At 43.6% G+C, this 23,089-nt stretch overlaps 1 long non-coding RNA gene and 1 pseudogene across 1 annotated transcript in view; both read left to right on the top strand.

The window, feature by feature from the left end:
- LOC142841550 (pyruvate kinase PKM pseudogene) overlaps positions 1-4,010 on the top strand; it is a 36,265-nt pseudogene extending 32,255 nt beyond the window's left edge.
- LOC142841772 (uncharacterized) overlaps positions 1-23,089 on the top strand; it is a 345,599-nt gene that overhangs the window by 284,507 nt on the left and 38,003 nt on the right. The gene's annotated exons all lie outside the window — the stretch shown is intronic.

Here is a 23,089-nt window from a genome sequence, read left to right on the forward strand (position 1 = left end):
TGTTGTCAAAATGGAGAAGTAGGAAGGCATATGGAATTTTAATAGGGATTGTACCAAATCTGTAAGTAGAGATAGCTATGTTTATTTCCTTCCATTCTGGGTGTCTTTTGTTTCTTTGTCTAGCCTGATTGCCCTGGCTTGACCCTCCAGCACAAAGCTAAATAGAAATGGTAAAACAGACATCCTTATTTCTTCCTGCTCACAGACAGATTTCTATTACTCACTACTGTACATGGGATACTCGTGGGGTTTTCCTACATGTTCCTTATCAGACTGAGGAAGTTCGTTTCCTGTACCTAGTTCGTTGTTCTGACCATATAATTGTGTTTGAAGTTTTTGAAGTATCTTTTCCCCATCTATTAAAGTTAATCATACTGTATTCTAATTTCTTAGTACATTATATTAGAGTAGTCAATACATGGAACTAACTACACTCCTGACACTAACACCAGTTTTTCATGTGTATAATCTTTTGCCAAACTCCATTTGAGAGTATTTTGCTGTGAAATTTTGTGTCTATCTTCATAAGGGGCTTGTAGGATTTTTTCTTGAATATCTTTGTTTTGATATTAGTGCAACACTGACTGTTATGATGAGTTGGGAAGCATTCTTTTTTTTTTTGGTTTTTCAAGGTGGGGTTTCTCTGTGTAACAGTCCTGGTTGTGCTGGAACTAGCTCTTGTAAACAAACTCACAGAGATCCCCCTGCCTCTGCCTCCCAAGTGCTGGGATTAAAGGCGTGTGCCACCACCGCCCGGTGAGCCTTCCTTCTTCTAATGTCTAAGAGGAATGTTATATTATCAATGTTAGTTCCTTAAGTGTCTGCTAGAATTGATCAGGGAAGCCATATGAGTCCGTGTTCCTTGTGAAAGGACAGTGATTACCAATGCAATTTTATTACTATTATAGGTCAATTAAGATTCTCATTTTTTCAAAGTAGTTTTTAGTAGCACATATTTTTCTAGGAATTTGTCTGTTCCTTGTAGACTGTCTAATTTACTAGGTTAAATTTGTTCAGAATATTTCCCTATAGCTTTTCTCAGTGTAGACTCAGTGATAATTAATCTTCTTTCATAACTCACCTGATGACATCAAGCTTTTCTCCATCTTCGTGAGCTACCCCTTGCAGGGTTTCTCTACCTCATCTTCAAAGACTGGCTGCTCACCAATGTAAAAAGAAAGCTTTTCCCTTTAGAGAAGAGGAGGACAGAATGCTGTTACAGGTTTGGGCCCTGTGTTCTGGGTGAATCCAAACTGATAACGGGAACATTTGGTGCTAGTCCTGGTGAGAAACAGTACCAAGCTGTAAGCCATCTAGTAGCGAACAGCCTAGCTACAGAAGTTCAGAAATGGGAGATAGATCTGAATATCGCAAGGGCCACGGTATATCTGACGTTGAAGATGTCAAAAGATGCGGATGGCATCTCTAGTAGCTTGAACTGCAACCACTGAAGCACATTTTAGGCAAAAGTTCCAGTGAAGTCCACACCATGCTCCTGGGTGGGAGAAACATGGGAGCACATCCTCGTGAGGAAGGTTCCTACGCCTCTATTCTAGTGTGTTATAACATCACATATTTGTTGGTTACCAGTGTGAAAAGAAACCTGTTGCCAACCAAACTTCATTGTTCCCTATTCACACACATACACACACACACACAGGTCCTTAGATACGTAAAAGGGGTTTAGTTTTAAAAGTATATTAAGAATTTCTCAAAAGCTATTATACTTGTAGAAATGGCAACTCTTTTTTAAATATTTATTTTAATTTTTATGTGCCTGGATGTCTTTGCTTGCATGTATGTCTTTGCACCACACGTATGCATTGCCAATGAAGGCCAGAAGAGGGCATCAGATCCACTAGAACTGGAGTTACAGATGATTGTTAGCCACCTTGTGGATGAGAATAAAAACCTGGGTCCTCTAGAAAAGCAGCCAGTACTCATAACCACTGAGCCATCACTGTAGACCTGCAAATGACAATTCTTTGTTGGCAGTTTAAGTATGATACTGCCTCCACTACACAACACCAGATCATTCCATCAAGTCCTCAGCCTAGGGTTTCATCAACTGCAGTCTTACTGTTCATTAAGATGATACCAGGGCAGCTAAACTTCACCCGACCACCGTCCACGGAGCCTTCGCTTCTTTACAGGTGTCTTTTAACTTCAGTGACTCTGCCATGTTGGCCAGACCGTGGTGGCCTGGGAACAGACCTCTAGGCTGCAAGAAGGCTTTAGAATAAACTGGGAACTCGGAGCTAGCTCCTGCTCAGCTCCTGAGTAGGTATGCAGATGCTCAGATTAGGAATATCTTTGAGTTGCAGCCTGATAATGGTCCAGGTATGGAGAAGTAAGAGATTGAGGAGTCCACAGCAAGAACTTTGCCTCCATTTGTGTCCCTGTGACCCCAGTGCTTACTTTAAACTTGATGCGCCCTGGTGTCCAATTTAGGTATTACAGCAGGACCCAAAGGACCTTAGGAACCATGCCAAAACAGCAAAGCAGAAGCTGCCTTCATCCAGACTCAGCAGCCCCACGCAGCCACGCTGACACCTTCTTGGAACACAGGAACACATGCGCCCCTGAACACTGACATCCATAACAGCCCTCAACACTGGCATCATTTGTACCTCTGGTCCTCCTTCCTGATCTATGGAGATGCTGAAGGGGATGAACAAGTCTGAAATGAAGGTAGCTCGCCTGAATTTCTCTCATGGAATTTACGAATACCATGCAGAAATCATCAAGAGCGGGCATGCAGCCACAGAAAGCTTCTCATCTGAACCCATTCTCTACCTGTCCATTGCTGTAGCTCTGGACACAAAGGTACCTGAAATCCGGACTGAACTCATCAAGGGCAGTGGCACTAAGTGGAGCTGAAGAAGCGAGCCACTCTGAAAATCGCCCCAGACAATGCCTATGCAGAGAAGTGTGATAAGAACATCCTGTGTCTAGACTGTAAGAACAATTGTAAGATGGCAGAGGTTGGCAGCAAGATCTACGTGGATGGGGGCCACGTTTCATTGCAGATGAAGGAGAAATGTGCTGATTTCCTGGTGACAGATGTGGAGACTGGTGGCTCCTTGGGTAAGGGATGGAGCTCTGAGGACTTCCCTTAGGTGTCAGAAAAGAACATCCAGGATCTGAAGTTTGGAGCAGAGCAAGATGGCATTTGCATCTTTCATCAGCAAGGAAGCTAATGTGCACGAGTTTAGGGCGGTCCCACGAGAGAAGGACAAGAACAAGAAGATCACCAGCAAAATTGAGAACCGTGAAGGTGTCCGCATGTTTGATGAGATTTTGGAGGCCAGAGGTGGGATCGTGGTGGCTTTTGGTAATCAATAGATTACTGTGGAGAAGGTCTTCCTGGCTCAGAGGATGATACAACCGAGCTGGGAGGCCCATCGTCTGTGCCACACAGATGCAGAAGAGCATGATCAGGAAACCCTGCCCTATTCGTGCTGAGGGCAGTAATGTGGCCAATGCAGTTCTAGATGCTCCATCATGTTGCCAGGAGAACCAGCCAAAGGAGACTACCCTCTGGAGACTTTGCATGCCACACCTGACGGCCCATGAGACAGAAGCTGCCTCTTTCTACCTCCACAGAAGCGCTGTGGAGGCTTCTTTCAAGGGCTGCGGTGGGGCCATTAGCATGCTCATCATGCCTGGCAGGAGGGCTCACCAGGCAGCCAGGTACCACTCACATTCTCCGCTCCTGTCATTGCTGTGACACGCAATCTTCAGACAGCTAGCCAGGCCCATCTGTGCTGTGTAAGGATGCAGCACAAGATGCCTGGGCTGAGGATGTAGAACTCGGTGTGGACTTGGCCAGGAATGTTGGCAAGGCCCAAGGATTCTTCAAGAAGAAAGATGTGCTTATTGTGCTGACCAGGTGGCACCCTGGTTCCGGCTTCACTAACACCACGTGTGTAGTGCCTGTGACTCGAAGGCCCTCTGGAGCCCCTCTTCTAACCCCATCCCACCCCTCCCTCCCCCACCCCATCCACTAGACCAGCAATGCTTGTTGTGTTCACTCTGGGCCATAGTGTGGCGCTGGTGGGCTGAGACGCCAGGGAAAAGTAATGCCTCTGAAATATGGACTAGAGCCGAGTTCTCTATCACATGGCCCTAACCCGAGCCAGAGGCGAAGGAGAAATGCTGGAATGGATGCCCTCTGACTTTATTACGGGAGAGCAGAAACAACATCTCTGTGTGCTTTGTTCCTGTAGAGAGTTGCCCAGAGAACTCCCAGCCCTGGCCTGGAGTCAGGAGACAGTAGCGGGTAGGGGCTTAGGGCATAGGGTCCAGATAACCTTTGGCCCGGCCCTGACTTGCTTCCCCAGCAGCTTTGGTCTCCCCCACTCCTCCCTGTTCTCTCCACTCAGCTGTCACTGCAGACACACAGACTCCCCTCTCCACCTTTGCATTCCTGCTACAGCCTCTCCAGGCCTGTTGCTATAGCACCCACCTGAATGTAAATAAACCGCGGCTGGGAAAAAACAAACAACGAAAAATAAAACTAAACTAAATGCCCAAAGGTTTTTGTTTGGTTTTGGTTTTGGTTTTTTGAGACAAGGTTTCACCGGCTCTGGCTGTCACTCTGTAGACCAGGCTTGTCTCAAACCAAAGCTTTATTTCAGCCATTTAACTATCATTCTGCATTAACTCTAGACCTTGGCGGTTTACCTAATATCCTATTCCACCTTGTTACGTGCAATTGACTTCCTACATTACATCACTCAAATGAATAACATGATTCAGTAAAAGTGCAATACTTTGTATGATGAAATGTTGAAAGCAAATGATACGATTTGTTTTGCTTGGGGGAGAAAAAGACATTTTAAAATTATATATTCTCTCACAGTTTCAAACACACCTACAATGTTTTTGCTAAAAGTCTCTCCCATTATTCTACCTTATCCCCCATGCCCTTTTCGAAAGGCTGGTAGCACAGAGGAATGGTTGCATATTACTTTAGATATATTTCCCTTGTACCCGCCTTTCTGGTAGCTTTAAAGCAGGTTTGGCACCAACCTACAACTCTGTTTATTCATAGATATGCTTTTTGTGCTGAGAAGCTAATTACAGGCACAGATAAAAAATGCTAGCAAGAACAAGAAGTAGCCAAATGGGACCAGTCTCCAGCAGCACAGAGCTTTGATAGGAATCCACAGAGTTGGCGAGGCTAAACTTTTCCATCTGAGGAGGGTTACGGAAAAAGGCATTCACAAGCTCTCTTGATGTTTTCCTTCTTTATTTCTTCTCTTTTTTATTCTCTCTCTTTATTCTCTCTCTTCTATCTCATGTTGTTTTACAGGTTTTATACCCCAACAGAATCTTCCAGACAAGAGTCAAAACAGCTGCATTTCCATTTCTCAAGTGGATGATTATAGGGAAAACGTGTTTTTCATCTCCCCCACATGATTAAACATTGTATGTATTACAAGTGAAAAACAAATCATCCCAAGAACCCACATACATCCATACCCAAGCAACCTGTTATAGATTAACCATGTGGCAAGCAAGGTGTTCTTGTCAGGTCTTTCACTGGCAGGCTGCATTTTGTAGTCACTGTAGAAGGAGCAGCGGGTGTGAAGCTAGCTGTACGGAAGCCGGGCAGGACGAAAAGCATGCCTGCTCACCTCCTCACTACAAGTCACAAAGAAAGGGCCAATTACTTTATTACTTATCTTGAAAGGTAATCTTATAAGGAATCTTAAAGAAATCACAAACCTATACTTATATATATTGAAAAGAATCAGTCAGCTCTACTTTAAATCTTTAGGGTACATATCTGTTCGTTAATAGCTTTTTACATCAGAAAATTTAGGACGTAAATGGGTATAAGTAATTAATCATTACTACTGGTTATCAACCAAACCTAGTAAGGAGAGTACAGAGAATAAAATAAAATAAAATAAAATAAAATAAAATAAAATAAATGTTTAAAAGAATACAGTTTCCGTGTAATTATTTTGGGTAAAGCTAGCCGTTCAGGAGCCAGGCGGCAGGAAGTGGCCTGCTGCTCCTTCTACAGGTGTGTACCATCAGCCCAATCCTTTCCCCCTTTATAAAACTATATTCTATTCCCCATTCCTTGAAAGACTCCCTTCCTCCCCGTGGCCCCTTACTAATTCCCTAACCTGTATATTGGTATATGAAATTGTGGTACCTTCACCCCTTATTCTCAAAGGGATGAGAATTTCCTAGCAGAATGTTTTCCCAGGAAGATAGTGGCCTTCCCCTCTCCCAGCCGGGAGATTCTGAGCACAAGGTCACTTACCTCAGCCCAGCCAGCCACCTGGTACAGGCTGATAAAGATGGCCTAACTCAGGAGAAAGCTGACTTAGCAGAATGGGAGGGAGCAAAAGTCCTTGTACCCGTGCCAAAGCAGCTTCAAAGATTCTCTTTGTAATTGTGCCTTTAAAAGCTTACCCCACAGAGGAGATACAACTCCTCTCTGCCTCACTGTATCGGGGTCAGTAGACTGAGGTTCCAAACATGGTTTGTACTATACTGATTAAACCTTGCTTATTACAGTCTGGGCCTCTCTGGTGGTCTCTCTCTGGGGGTTGTAATCTGGACACAACACAAATAAAAAGACACACATAACTAAAGCTGAAAAGCTAACATCTATGCATGAGAGAAAACATTAGATATTTGTCTTTCTGGGTCTGGTTTACCTCACTCAAGATTATTTTATTTTATTTTATTTTTTATTATTTTTATTGAAAAAAAAATTCTGCCTCCTCCCAGCCTCCCATTTCCCTCCATCTCCTCCCACTCCTCTCCCCCTCCCCCCACTCCTCTCCCCCTCCCTCTCCAGTCTGAAGAGCAGTCAGGGTTCCCTGCCCTGTGGAAAGTCCAAAGTCCTCCCCCCTCCATCCTGGTCTAGGAAGGTGAACATCCAAACTGGCTAGGCTCCCAGAAAGCCAGAACATGAAGTAGGATCAAAACCCAGTGCCATTGTCCTTGGCTTCTCAGTAGCCCTCATTGTCCTCCATGTTCAAAGAGTCCGGTTTTATCCCATGCTTTTTCAGTCACAGTCCAGCTGGCCTTGGTGAGCTCCCAATAGATCAGCCCCACTGTCTCCGTGGGTGGGTGCACCCCTTGTGGTCCTGACTTCTTTGCTCATGTTCTCCCTTCTTCTGCTCCTCATTGGGACATTGGGAGCTCAGTCTGGTGCTCCAGTGTGGGTCTCTGTCTCTATCTCCATCCATCACCAGATGAAGGTTCTATGATGATATGCAAGATATTCATCAGTATGGCTATAGGATAGGGTCATTTCAGGTTCCCTATCCTCAGCTGCCCCTAGAACTACCTGGGGACATCGCCCTGGGCACCTGGGAGCCCCTCTAGGTCCAAGTCTCTTGCCAACCCTAAGATGGCTCCCTTAATTAAGATATGTGCTTCCCTGCTCCCCATCCAACCTTCTTTTATCCCAATCATCCCGTTTCCCCAAGTTCTCCCCATCCTCCCCTTCTCACTTTTCTCTCCCCATCTCCCCTTACCCCCCTCTCACCCCACCCCCAAGATCCCAATTTTTTGCCCTGCAATCTTGTCTACTTCCCATAACCAGGAGGATAGCTATATGTTTTTCTTTGGGTTCACCTTCTTATTTAGCTTCTTTAGGATACTCACTCAAGATTATTATTTCAAGTTCTCTCCATTTACCTGTAAATTTCCAGTTGCGTTTTTGAAAGAGAATTTATAGTATTCTTTGTGTTGTTCATTGTGATGGTTGACACACATCTGAAGTTGCGGCTGTCCTCCTGAGAGTAAACTGCATTTTTCTGCCTTCTAAAATAGACTGAACACTAGCAACTCAGCAGGGAGCTCCAAGCTTCTAGCACTGCTTTGAGACTGAGGCATTTAGCTTCAGAGACTAAGTAATTACCAGGTCAATTCCCTCTCCTGCATGCAGAGAGCCATTATTGGAATACCAGCCTTTATCCTGTTAACCAATCTAATATAATATATGTCTACTAGATCTGTTCTTCTAGAGAATGATGCCTAATGCAGATTTGAATATATCCAACAAAACAGTTTGCTTCGCCAGGCGGTGGTGGCACACACCTCTAATCCCAGCACTCCGGAGGCAGAGGCAGGCAGATCTTTGTCAGTTCGAGGCCGGCCTGGTCTACAAGAGCTATTTCCAAGACAGGCTCCAAAGCTATAGAGAAACCCTGTCTTGAAAAAAAAACACAGCTTTCTTATGGCCTAGAACAACAGGACTAGTAAGGACTCAAGTAGGACTAAACCTAAATGAGAGTATAGGGAAAGTGAATCTACTTCAAGCCACTGGTTTCTACAAATGTAATCTGCATGAAGAGTCCTCTCTCCACCCCTTACCCTGCCTACACTTCTCCAATGTAAAGTAATGATACAGCTTCCAGACTCTCGGTGAAGACTACAAAAGAAAACATTTGTGAGGTTATATCAAAGTTATGCTTATGGGAAATGAAAGTAATAAAGACCAGTTGAGCAACAAAAAGAAAAGGGAGCAAAGATCAAACAAAACAAATGAGTATACACAGTGTTAGTAACATTATAGTAGCTAGCTTAGACAAGAATTGAAGCTACTACCATTAATAGCATAGACACTCTTCAAAACCACACAGCTATAAAGTGGGGTTTGATCTTATGGTATCTGTCTTTTACCTTTTGCTTTTATTCAGGAGACAAAAGAATTATGGCCTTTCCCATATTCCTCTAATTTTTGCTCTATTGACCATGCCTGTACTCAAGTACTCCTCTAAGATGGCATGCAGGATCCTTGATCCAGAAGAGCCAGATTTTAGTTGGCAGTGTCCTTGATCCAGGAGAGTTGGTACCAATGGTGAAGTCCCAGGAGCTGGTGCAGGTGCTTGGCATTATCTGGAGAGCACTTTGTAAGCTGGTTTTGGCCCAGGCAGCAGGAGTGACCTGTAAAATATGCTCGAAAGTGTCTGGGGTTAGCAAAGAGCTCTAAAGACTGTTAGTTTTTTACCAGACCTGATTTTGATACAGCAGCAGAACTTTTCCAGGAACTTGTAAGAGAACTGGAACAGATTTACATCTAGCAAAATGCTATTGCTTTAGGTTAAAAGGTATGAGCATTTTAGAATACAATTAAATTGGGAACTCTGAACTTCTGAAGTTACAACTGAAACCTGTTAATTCTGGACTATGGAACCTGTTAAAGAATAGTACCCTAAGTTGTCAAATGCCCTTACACAGATCTGGGAGGGATAAAAGAGCAAAAATGAGGCAGCTTTTTAGCTATGCAGGCAATTCCAAATCCTTTCCTTAGTCTTTGGAGAACACCAGCCTAGATGCAGTGCTTGCCATTAGCTGTTGAGTACAAGAGGCTCAAAGATTTTTCCTGTGAGGGGAAGATTTAATCTACCTGGCTTGGCAGGATGAGAAGATTGATTCCCGGGTGAAGCATCCAGAAAGCTGGACTGTTGAGGTAAAAGGCTGCTTTTTGCTGCTATGTGGGTTGTACCAAACTCAAAGGCAAGGCATGGAAGTGGAAGGTTTTAAATCTTCTTGGAGGAGCTAAAGGATGCTGTGGAAGCTTTATGTCTGTGTTAGAAGCTCTTGTTAAAATGTCATGCCCTCAGATCTGTAAAAGCATTTTTTGGGGAACCAAGTACTATTGCCTATGATTTTAAACTGGGCATTATTTTAAACTGCCTATTATTTCAAACTATAAGCTAAATTTAGATGTGTATATTATTTAATTAGTTACAGTTTATCAATGCTAGTAGAATACTAGCACATGTGGTTACCCTTACCAAAATGGCAGCTAGCACACGTGATTGCCCTCACCGAAGATGGTGGTGAGGTCAAAATGGCAGCTACCCATGTGTCTGTGTTTTTCCAGAGCTGCTGCAATCTGGAAGCACACATCCACACAGAAACATAAATCCGCATGCTCACACAGATATACTGTGGCCATATCATTTAAACAGACAGACAAATAAAGAAACTTTAGAGCAAACACTGTAAGAGGAGGTAGGGACAAAGGCCAGAAAAGCACAGCAGATAGTTTAAAGAAGCAGGGAAAGGGGAGGGGAGCAGGACAGGAGCATGCATCTAGGAACTGCATCTAGGAACCACAGTCTTTTGGAGCGATGTTTGCTTTAAGTTAGGCCCCAAGTTAAAGAAATTTTTTGTAAGAGGGCTCTTAGGAATCAGCTTAGAATCATAAGATACCCATTTTAGCATATGCCTGTGTGGCTCAAGTGTGTCACAGTGCATCTGCTGAGACAATTCTTGAGTTGAAGATGGTGTAATGATCTGTTCTGTCTCTTTAAGAGACAAACCATGCCCCGTCCCTCCCCTGTCCGCTGAGGCAGGCTGATCTTCAGCTTCCAGCCTGAGTTCCTTCCCTTTTCCATCTCCCTCTTGAAGAGGCAGCTTCTGTCTCTCCCTTCTCTTTCCCTCTCTCTCTCTTCTCTCTCTCCCTCTCTCTCTCTCTTCTCTCTCTCTCTCTATCTCTCTCTGTTCTTCTCCCCTTCTCTCTTCCCCCTCCATAACCCACATAATAAATATCTAACCTCACTCTGCATGTGCCTATCCATGTCTCTGTCTCTTGTCTGCCGCTGCATGTCTCCCTGCCCTGGACCAGCTCAGGGACCTGCAGCTGTAGTAAGGAGAGTGAGGAGTGGGCCTGCTTTTAGTCCTGCCGCCCGGCTAACTTAGCTCCAAAATAACCATGTGGAAATTGTATTAATCAAAACACTGCCTGGCCCATTATCTCCAGCTCCTTATTGGCTAACTCTCACATATTAATTTAACCCATCTCCATTAATGTGTATTGCCACTTGACTGTGTCTTATCGGCATGAGTCTAACCAGCATCCATCTTGGGCAGGAGAAGCATGGCATCTACCATACTTCCCTTCTTCCTAGCATTCTGTTCTGTCTACTCCACCCACCTAAGGGCTTCCCTATCAAAAGGCCAAGGCAGTTTTCTTTATTCAACCAATGAAAGCAACACATAGAAAGAAGACCCTCCTCCACCATATAGCCATCCCTGTCTGGGACTGGCTGCTCTCAGGGCCGGCTGCCTGCTGCCACACAGCCCGCTGCCACCACTTGGGGACCTGCAGTGTTTCTGCTGTCTGTCACTGCTGGGGATCTGCAGCATTTTTAATTTTTCCATTACAGATGGGACTGTGAAAAATTGAATGTGAGGAGTGGGCCTGCTTTTAGTCCTGCCGCCCAGCTAACTTAGCTCCAAAATAACCACGATCACTCAAAATTCACCTCAGTGAAAGTGTCTGACTTTCACCGCATGTGTGGGCCCACAGCTTCATCAGAGAAACTGAAAAGTGAATGGGTCACTCTAAACCCTATTGAGCATGCACTTTAAAAGAGAAACTCACCTGGAGTCAATCTTGCCTGGTGGAGGGCATGTGCAGTAAAAGCATTTTTCAGCACAGCCCTGTGCCCTGGACCTGTGGTAAAAAAGAACCCTTTTGGTGGAAACCTCATCTGTTAAGAAAAATCTTAAGACAAGCCACTCTGCCGACACAAAAGAAGTCCAATCAGACCAAATCAAACCAAATTAAATGTTCATGTTTAATAGATGGCACACTCCTGAGTGTCCAGGAAAGCATGGCAAGGGAAAGACAGAGGAAGCACACATGCAAACCTAAAACCATGTGTTTCTCCTTTCAGCACAAGTTTAAATACCCTGTGGGGTCAGCGCTTGGCAGGCTGGGAGCTGGAGTCCAAGCACAAAGCACTTGGAAGGCTGGGAGTGACACTTCTAACTCAATATTAAAGTAGACATTCACTTACAAATACGAGAACTTCAGTGACATCTATGTAGGTTCAACTGAAGGAGATAGAAACCATGGCATATTATAATCTATCAGAGGATAAAAACAAATTGGGAATCTTGAAAGCAGCAAGAAAATAAATTCATCACTTGAAAGGGACCCTCAATAAGCTTGTAAAAGCTGAGGAATGGTGCTGTCTACCTGTAGTCCCATACTGAAGGCAAGTTCAAAGTCAATCTACTCTATATGGCAAGTTTCAGACCAACCAGAGCTATAGAGAGAAACATTTTTTTAAAAAAAAAACAAAAAGAAAGTTATTCAGTGGATTTCTCAATAAAAACCAAGGAAGCCAGAAAGATTGGAGTAACATCTTTAGAGAATAACAGAGAATTCTACATCTGGAAAGACTATTCTCCTGAAACAAGGGAGAAATTGAGGCATTCCCAAATAAAGGAAATTCAGTGTTACCAGAGCAAGTAGACATAAAGAAACAAAAAATCACTTGAATTAGAAAAAAAATAATATTTCTGCTGCACAGAGATGATCTGATATATCAACACTTAAAACGTCATAGCAATAAAACCAAAACAGCTAATAATGGAAGATTTCTTGCAAACGCTCAGTTTTCTTCAAAAATATCAAAACATGCAAAGACAACGTTGCAGGATATGCATAACAATTAGCTGTCTATATTGATGAAAACAATCTAAAAATGGTGTTAAATGATTAAATTCATAGTAAAAAGAAAAACATTTAAAAATAAGTTTATCTGGGCAGTGGTGTTGCCTGCCTTTAATCCCAATACTTGGGAGACAGAGGCAGGCAGATGTCTGTGAGTTGAAGCCAAGACTGGTCTACAAAGCAGGTTCCAGGACAGGCTCCAAAGCTACACAGAGAAAAACACACAAAAAGTTTTTAAAATATAAATAAATAATAAATTTAAGCTGGGTAGTGGTGGTGGTACATCACTCTAATCCTAGCACTTGTGAGTTCAAGGCCAGCCTGGTCTACAGAATGAGTTCCAGGACAGCCAAGGCAGTTACACAGAGAAATTCTGTCTCAAAAAAACTCAAAAATGAAAGATTTAACCAAGGATTTCTGACATTTGTACACTAAAATATTTCACTTGAAAATTTGTAAAAATGTAAAGATAAAACAAATAAGTCAAAACATATTCCATGTTAAAAAGTTCAAAGACTTAAATTTGTTAAGTTGTCAATTGTACCCAAGTGATCTTTCAAATTCAATGCAACTACTGTCAAAAGTACATATTTTAAGAAAAATTTACCCAAAAATTCAGTGTGAAAAAATAAAAATTAAAAAATAATAGCATGATTAATGTGTAACAGATAGGCAAAAGATCAAGCTAACCCAAATCCTGAAATAGATGGAGTAAATGGTATCTAGGTCTTATCCCTTATTGATGGACTGTGTACTGTTCTATAGGTGGTGGGACCTGGAAGAATGGAACCAATAAATGAGACAGACTAAAATCTCATACAACAGCCAGCTTCAACTTGCAGAAGCAGCAATTATCTGCACAAGATTGTTGCCCATCAACACCCTGTCACAGAAGAAGGACTAGTTCATGATGTGGAAGAGTCTTCTGTTTTGTGTTGATTTTGTTGGTTAAATAAAGAAACTGCCTTGGCCCTTTAATAGGACAGAAAATTAGGTAGGCGGAGTAAACAAACAGAATGCTGGGAGAAAGAAGCAGAGTCAGGCAGTTGCCATGATTCTCCCGCCAGACACAGATGCAGGTTAAGATCTTCCCTGGTAAGCCACCTCGTGGGGCTATATACACAGATTATTAAAAATGGGTTAATCAAGATGTGAGAATTAGCCAATAAGAGGCTGGAACTAATGGGCCAGGCAGTGTTTAAAAGAATACAGTTTCCGTGTAATTATTTCTGGGCATAAGCTAGCCAGGCGGCTGGGAGCCGGGCAGGACACAGCCTGCCGCTCCACACTACTACAGGGTGGTTGTTCCTATTACAACAAGTTCATGGGGCCCCGCCCCCAAGCAGATTTATAGGCTGATAAACAGTTAATAGAGAAAAGAGAGACAGTTTCCTCAAGGGTATAGCCACTGGCACAGTGCCCATGATCCCGTAAACAAACTTTTACCTATACTGTAAATAATTCGAATGAGACTCATTGGGTCACTGTAGTGATATTTTGTTTATTCTCCAACAAATGAAGCTTGCCTGGAGATCAGAGTGTGGAGACAGCCACTAGTTAGCCATAGAGGCCAGGCAGTGGTGGCACTCACCTTTGATCCCAGTACTCGGGAGGCATATGCCTTTAATCCCAGCAGTAGAGAGGTGGAGACAGGGATATAAGACAGGTGGAGACAGGATCTCTCAATTTGCAGTCTGAGGATTTTATAGAGGTATGAACTCTAATGGCAGGCTGCTCGACATCTCTGAGCTTTTAGCTTTCACCCCCTAATACCTGACTCTGGGTTTTTATTATTAAGATCAATTAGAATTCATGCTACAGGTCACCAAAAAAAAAAGACGTGAAAGTAGAGGGGGTCTAGTTGTGAAGAGGAAAGGGCTTAATAAGAGGGGGAGGAGATAAAAGAGGACAATTGGAATAGATATAACTGAAATACATCACATATATGTATGAAAATACGATGATGAACCCATACTTATATATAATTAGTGTATACTAATAAAAATTAGAAAATTATCCAGGTACAGTGACTCATGACTTTAGCTCCTTTAATTGGGAAGGTGAGATGGAATCATGAATCTGAGTCCAACCTGGGCCACATAATGAGTCATTATGTCCAAAATTAAAAAAAAAAAACCAGTAAGATTCAAGGATGAGAAGTACAACAGAGCATTTGTCTAGTATATGTAAAAGTCTGGGTTCAAGTGTGTCAGTATTATTTTTCAAAAATCAAAGAGGCATGATGGCCTGAACAGGACAAGGATATCCACACACTAGCCCGGGGGTGGTCGCCCCCCAGGCACTAAGGAGGAAGCGTGATGCACTGAGCAGGACAAGGAGGCCACATGCAGGCCCGGGGCAGTCCACCCCAGGGTCCAGGAGAAAACACAGGCCCTCGCTGTGCCTTGAGCCAAACTCATGGACACTATGACGGTGAGCAAATGTATGGTGTGGTATGTGAGAGAGAAAGACAGAATGATCCATGTCCTGTGGACAGAGGCAGATCTGAAGAGGTGAAAACATTGAAAAGGCTGAGTGACTTGATTATTACCCAGGGCCATGATGATATCTAGCCCTGGGCTGCTGTCAGGGCCTATGTCTGGGTTCACGGCCCTGACACAGCCTCAGTCTGTGTTGATGTCCATGGCTCCTGATACCATCAAAGGCTGAGAGAATAGGACAGTACAGAATTGGTCCCACTCCTCACTGGCTGCAACACTAGGGAGAACTGTTTCTGCTCCTTACAGGCTTGAGCACTTAGGAGAGAGCGTCCTACACCTCACCAGGGCTGCACAGCAGTGCTCACCCTGTTCATAGGGGCATGGGCAAGCTGGCCCTGAGGGTATGAGAATGGGAGAGCAAGTCACATCCCTCTTGTGTGCCATATGGGAGCATGGGTGAGGGGAAAATGCTGTCCTCCCCTCGCCCCTCACCAGTTGAAGGACCTTGTGCCTTGCACAAGTAGAGTCAACCCTGTGGACAGTGGGTGAGCCAGCCCTGAGGATGTGAAAGGGGTATAGCAGGTACCTCCTCCATGTCTGCAGTATGGTGGGCTGGAGATGCCCTTCCCACTTGCCCCTACTGTCTCCAGTTGGAAAAGAAGCTGACCCTCCCCTTTGCCAGTTGCAACACTTGGGAAAGCAGGTCTTGCACCCCATCTGGGCTGCACAGCAGAGCTGACCTTGTTGGGGGGTGCATCAAGGTGAGCCGGTCTAACAACACGACTGTGGGAGATCTGACCCCGCCTCTTATCTGCCCTCCCCCATGATGCACTCCCCACCACTACTCCTGAGCAGTATAGGAGAGCTGGCTCTGAGGTCTTAAGATTGGGAGAGCCGCCCCTGCCCCTGTCCCTCCCCAGCTGCAGCACGCAGGAGAGCAGACCCGCTCTTCACCTGGGCAATACAGTAGAGCCGACCCTGTTGGTGGATGTGTGGATGAGCCAGCCTCAAATTTGTGAGCATGAGAGAGCTGTCCCCAAAACTCAACTGTCATGTGGAGGCATGGGCGGGGGAGAGATGCCTCTCCTTACTCCTCACCACCTGCAACAAATGGGGAGCAGATGCTTCCCCTAACCAGCTGCAGCACTCAGGAGAGCAGGCCCTGCTCCTCACCTGTGTAGCACAATAGAGCTGAGCCCGTTGGTGCAGACACAGCTGAGCTGGCCCTGAGGGTGTGCAGGTGGGATAACTAGCCACATCCCCATCATCTGCCATGTGGTGGGGAGGGTGAGGGAGAGATGCCCTCCCCCTTGCCCCTGCCACCTGTGATGGTGATGGAGTTGACCCTCCCTCATACTAGCTGCAGTACTTGGGAAAGTGGGCACTGCACCTCACCTGGACAGCACAGTAGAGTAGACCCTATTGACAGAGGAGAGGGTGACCTAGATGGAGAACGTGAGTGTGGGAGATCTGGCCCCTTCTTCATCTGCCATGTGGTGGTGGGGATGGGGAAGAGATGCCCTCCCCACCTTGCCACCTGTGTTAGGTGAGAGAGCTGGCCCTGCGGTCATAGAGCAGGAGGGCTGTCTCTGTCCCTCCTCAGCTACAGCACTCAGGAGAGTGGCCCCTACACCTCTCCTGAGCAACACAGTAGAGCTGGCCTTGAATGAACAGGTGTGGTCAAGCTGACACTGAGTGTGTGAAAGCAGGAGAACCGGCCCCACCTCTTGCTCATCACTGCAAGGGGTGAACTAGCCAGGGTAATGCTGGAGAGCTCACACTAGAGGCGAGGATGGGGAGGAGCTGGTGGGCTGCCAAACTTTGCAACTGTGCAGGTCCAGAACCAGGGTTATGAGTTGGCCCACCCCAACATCCACGCCATCTGTGATCTGCTGGAGCACATGAAGGGGCCAGTCCTGCAGACCCAAAGCTCCAGGATCTCCATGACACAGCAAACAACAAGATATCCAAGAGGAGTTTCAGTGAGGGTCCAGTACAAAAGTGTAGCAGAAGCCAGAGGCCTCAAGCCAGACTAATGACTCATTGCAACGAGCACTTGCAAGTAAAGATATATGGACAAAAGAGCTTACTGCATGACTCACGGTGTCACACTGAAGCTTCCATGATGAGATTTTTTTCCTTTCTTCCTTCTTTTTTTCTCTTAAATTTTATTTTATTTTATTTTGGAGGGAGGTTGCAAGGGCAGAGGGCAGATATGAAGGGACAGGGAAATGAATGGGATTGAGATGCATGATGTGAAAAACACAACAAATAAAAAGAAATTTTAAAAATTCAAAGTGGAGAAAGGAATGGATGTAAATATAGCCTTTTAATATATTTTCTCTCTTGCTTATCTTTATGATCATGTTACAATGATTTCAAAATATCTTGTTCTAATTAAAATGGATTTCTGTAAGCATTGTGATAACCACAAAACAAAAGTCTGTAAGCAGGACTGCAGAGATTGCTGTTAAGAGAACTTGCTGATCTTTGCAGAGGACCCAGGTTCAGTTCCCAGCACCCACATGGTGGCTCACAACCGTCTGTAACTCCACTTGGAAAGGATCCAACACCTTCTTTTGACCTCCATGGACAGCAAACACACATACAGTGCACATACATAAATGCAGGAAAAACACTCATACAAATAAAATAAATCTAAGAAAAACCTATAGTAGACAAACCAATAATACTAAGCAAGGAATCCAAATGTATATAATTTAGGAAATCAGTCACAAAGAGAGACTGTAAGGAAGGGAGAGATGAGCTACAGTAAAACCAGAGAACAAGTTGCAAAAGGGTGGTGATAGAAACCATATATATTGCTGTGGAATAATCCTTTTGTACACTGTGAGTATGCATTACTCTCATTGGTTTTCTCAAAAACCAACTGACCAATATCTAAGCAGGAATAGGTTAGGCAGTAGAGCTGAGATTGAGAGAAGGCAGGGAAGAAGAGGGCAGAGTCACCGGATGCAGAGGGAGCAGGAGATGAAAATACTGTGCTGAGAAGAGGAACCACCACTTGGTACAGCATAGATAAGAAATATGGGTTAATTTAAGCTGAAAGAGCTGGCTGAGAATAAGCTTAATGTATCAGCTGAGTAGTTATAATTAATAATAAGTCTCTCTGTGTGGCTATTTGCAAGCCAGAAGCCTCAACAAAACATTCTGCCTACAACCTATCAATAGTTTCTTTAGACGTAAAATTTCCAATTGATACACAGAGAATACCACAATGGTTTAAAAAGCAAGACCAAGTATAGAGTTACATAGAAGAAACCTCACTTCTCAAGACACACACAGGTTGAAGGCAAAGGTATAGAATAAGAGCCTAGAACTTTCTCTGAAGGAAGAGGATTCTAGGAAATGAAATAGAGAAATATACATTGAGAACAAAATTAACTAAGAAAAATGTTAAAAAATCAAAAGACCCAAATGAACAAATTTGGTAAAGTGGTATTTTGGTATTCTTGGTGTAATAGTAGGGATGAAACGTCCAGTCTTACCAGAAGGTATTAATACTGCTGTAGCACCAGTCTGATAATATAGCAGTGTAGAAAGCAGGATCAGTACTTCTGGAAACAAAGGCTACTGTACCTTCAACTAGACACTGATACGGATCTGTGCCCATCATTCACACAGTCTCTGTAAGTCACATCTTTCCTTATTTCTTTCAGGCAATGTTCACTGAACAGTTTCCTCACTGTCAGTCTCATCTAGAATCTTTTAGAATCTAGAGTACATACCATGGCATCTATCCAAGAAAGGCTGCTTTTCAATCTATTCTCTGCAAGGCAAACAAAAGAGATTTCTTTTACCTCATGGACTGTTGGAATTACAGACATGAGCCACCAAGTCCACTTTCTACAATCACTGTCTGTGAATGCGATTTTTATTCACATATGAAATTAATGAATTTTAGGAGATTAAAACATGGATTAAACATGAATTAGTGTTGGAAATTTGAACATCTATAATCAGGGAAAAAATTCAAAGTCTATGTACCCTTATAGCTTTGAATATTATTGCTTTCTTCATTTAAGTATACCCTACCTAAAATTTGTAATGTCATCTACAAGATTGGCTAAGAACTCAGAATTTTCTTACAAAATTTTCATTCCCATAAATTTTAATTACAGGTTCCTATATTAGTTACTTTTCTGTTGCTGTGATAAAATATTATGGCCGAGGCAGCTTAGCGAAGGAAGAGCTTATTTGGGCTCCTGGTTTCAGAAGTTTAGAATCCATGGTTGTGGTGCAGAGATAGCAGGCAGCAGGCAGTGGATGCGGAGAGTAGATGATGAGTTCTCACATCTTGAACCAGAAGCAAGAGGATTTTGAAACCTCAAAATTTGTGCCCAGTGACATATTTCCTCCAGGAAGGTCACATCTCTCAAACCTATCCAAACAGTTTCATGAACTGGGGACCAAGTGTTCAAACATTGGCGCCTATGGAGAACAATCTCATTCGAAGCACCACAACTCCCAAATTCTTTGATTCTCCATTAGTGGTATTTTTAACTTTCTAAAGCCCCCCCCCAAGTGCATTTTTTCCTATATGTTTAATTCTACTGGTGTAAAAATGCTTCTTTCTTCATATTTCTTAATATCACACCTATATTGTTGCTAATTTAGCCTTCAATCATAACAGCTACAAGAGGATCAGACACTCCATTTTGTGTCCTTACTTTGCTATAAACTGGTGACAAAGGAAGTGTCACACAGGTAATGTTAGTGATGAGAAGATTCTCAATAAGCAGGCACTGAGGTAAGAGTAGCTACTTCGCAGCCTATATACTAAATCCAAAGATAAAACCGCATTTAGGATGCACCCCTTGCACACACCTCCTTTAGTATAAGCAATACAGTCAGTGTAGCTGCTGATATGATAGTACTTATAGGACTTTTTCCGCAGATGGCTGGTGATGCAGAACAAGTTCTGGCTAAGTGCCTCAATCTTTTCTTGGTGGTTTCATTCTATGAGCCATCTACTCAGCATTAAAAGATCATATGCTTTACGTTATTTCCCTAAAATGGTAATGAAACATATTGAGCCATCTAAATTTTCTCAGTTATCTTAGGAGGGAATAAAAACAGCATTTGAACAGTCTCTGGCATCAGAGAAACCATGCTACAGCTTCTTATTGTGGGACCTAAAGCAAGTTACTCAAGTGTGGTTTTTTTTTTTGTTTTTTTTTTTTTGAGACAATGCTTTACTGTGTAGCTCAAGTTAGGCTCAAATCCACAATCCCCATGACTCAGTCTCCCGAGTGCTGGGATTATTGTCATGTGTAACCACACCTGGCTACTTAGACATGACTATCCACAAAATGGGCACAATAGGCAGTGATCTACTTATGGACCCTAAGATTCTTTCCCAAGGCCTTGATTATTTGCCTCCTAATTCTTAATGACTTTTACTTTCATGATTCTAATTTGTTGCACAACATAGCTGATCTTCTTACAAAAAATGTATTAGTTGTATTTTTGTATATGAATTATTGTTTACCTATATACTTGCATGCCACATGTGTGCCTGGTGCCCATGGAGGTCAGAAAAGGGCATGTGTTCCCACAGACCGGGAATTCCTAACCCTTTTGAGCCGCTATGTGAATGGATTCTGAAAATGGAACCTGGGTTCTCTGCCAGAGCAAGAGCAACAAGTGCTCTTAACTGCCAATCATTTCTCCAGCCCCAACATAGTTGATCTTGATATGGAGAAAATATCTCAGTGAGCCTGTACAAGCAGAATATTCTCCAGTTATGATTGCAAAACTGAGATTGAAAGCACAAGCTTTTATTGGGCCATTGCTGATGTTGTGTAGGTAGCCCTTTCTTCCAAGATGGAAACATTCCACCCTGAGAGCTATTTCCTTAAGCAGAGAGCTAAACAACTCAAAATAGTTTCAGGCGTCCCTGAAATTGACCAAATTCACTAGGCCCCTCCCCCCAACAGTAAACAAGACAAGCTGCTAAGTACCCCTTCAGACAACAAGACAAGCTTCTAAGAACCCCCTCAGACAAGCCCAAGGTGCAAAACAGACTCTCAGATGAGCCAGGCTGCAAAGATCCTGAGACGAGCCCAGCTGCCTGGAAGATGCAGAAACCTACCAAAGTGCCTGGAAGACACAGAAACCTACCAAAGTGCCTGGAAGACACAGAAACCTACCAAAGTGCCTGGAAGACACAGAAACCTCCCAAAGTGCCTGGAAGACACAGAAACCTACCAAAGTGCCTGGAAGCAGTTTCAGACCAACTGACTGTCCTTCCTAAGTGACTCAGATATTTGTGTTTCTTCTCCCCAGGAAAAGTCTTGTCATACAAGAGCTGGCTCTGAGATGTAGTTACCCCATGCACGGACCAGTGAGAAGCTTTTCCATCCACGAGCTAAAGCTAACAGCCCCAGAAAAAAATAGGCATCAAGAAAAGAACCACAGTCTATGGCCACAAAGAAACAATTGTTGCTAACAACAAAGTGAGACTAAAAGCTGGTTCTCTCACAGACAAGCCACAGAAAGCCCAACACATTGATTCCATTCTTGTGAAAAATTAAATGGGAGAATCCAGCCATATCCAGTCGGATTAGACTTCTGACCTGCAGAACTGTGAACTAACAAATTAACATTGCCACAAACTATTGTTCTGTGGAAAGATACTGTACAGCAATAGTACTTATGGGGGTCACTGCGAGCCTATGGTGGGCAGCAGAGTAATGATCCATGGGAGGCAAGAAAGTTCACCGTGACTCAGTAGTTGGTGTTGGTTCAAACTTAGAGAGTCTGACACTGAGCAGTTTATTTTAAATAGATTCAAGCACAGCACAATTGGGAAAGAAGAAATCCCTGGTGATAAATAACTCAGTGCTGTGTGTACAACAAAGCTTAAGATATGAAGATGCTGAAACTCCCTGCAAAGTACATGTGACTTCTTCCATAAAGATAGGCTCTATAGATTAACTGAGAAAAACCAGCTCATGATAAGGGTCTGGGGGAGGATCCGGTGTTGACTCAGCCACGCAGATAGTACAAAAGTCACCAGGCTATCAACCAGGTCAGCTCCCAGCCTTGTGGGCAGGAAACCGGTTGTACATCTCTTCTCTTGAAGAGACAACACTGTGTGTTTAATATTCCTGGTCCCTCTAGTGCTTATCTGTGAGCAGAAGGACCTCTGTGCCTTCCACGAAAATTAAAACTGCGGACGATGGAGCCGATACTTGAACATGCCAGCTTTTATGGGAACTGGCATCGTATTTGTGAGAGAGATAAAGCAGAAGATATCCATGCAAAACAGACCACACAACAGGGCTGTTAAGCCAGGGTCTGCTTTCTCCAGTAGAGCTGACAGAAAGTGTTCCTCAAGGAAACCGGGCATCTGGTGGAGTGCGGAGTTTATCAAGTGGAACCCTGGATGTGTCAGTGTGTTACTGTTCCCGGATCTTCTAGCAATCCAACCAAACCATACACACATACATCCCAAACCACTCCTGTGTGTTTCCAAACATCCTCTCTCCCAAGGGGGAGAGCTGAACAAAGAATGTCTAGGCCTCCTACTGTAGAAGAAGCTATTCCTTAACAAAACTTTGCAGATAAAAAGAATGTGTGGCTGTATCAAATGTCATAAAACTGCTTCACTGATTACAATGGTTGCCAAATTGCATAGCCCTGAGAACCACTAGAGGCACTCACTAAAAATGACTCTCCAGTTCCTTGTGTAAAATCTCACCCTTTATATAGATTGGTGTGGGGGTCCAAGCACCCCTATTCTTAGTTGAGTATCCTAAGTAAATCTTTTGCAGTTTGAAAACATTAGGTGAGAAATCTACTTAGCTATATCACTACACTGAACTATTCGTCACATTTAAAGCGCAGACTCTGCCGATATAGGAGGTACGTTTTTTTCCCCCTCTGGGGACTTAATCTAGGGTCTCATGCATGGTTTGTAAGCACTCTACCGATAGGCCGCATACCCAGTCCATGGAATTAATATTTTTAAGCCCATGCCTCCAATTCTGTGCTTATTGTACTACTTTGGACTTCCTTTACCAGATAGATTTTCTCAGGTGGCAGTGCTATTGACTCCTTCCATTGTTCTTCCTTTAATCCTATTCTCAGGATACCTACCCTGGATTTCCTCCAACCCCAGTGGCAGGTTAGCAACCGTTCTTGCAGTATCCCTGGAGTGTGCACAACC

This window comes from Microtus pennsylvanicus, chromosome X, assembly GCF_037038515.1.
Source record: "Microtus pennsylvanicus isolate mMicPen1 chromosome X, mMicPen1.hap1, whole genome shotgun sequence".
Taxonomy (NCBI): Eukaryota; Metazoa; Chordata; class Mammalia; order Rodentia; family Cricetidae; genus Microtus; species Microtus pennsylvanicus.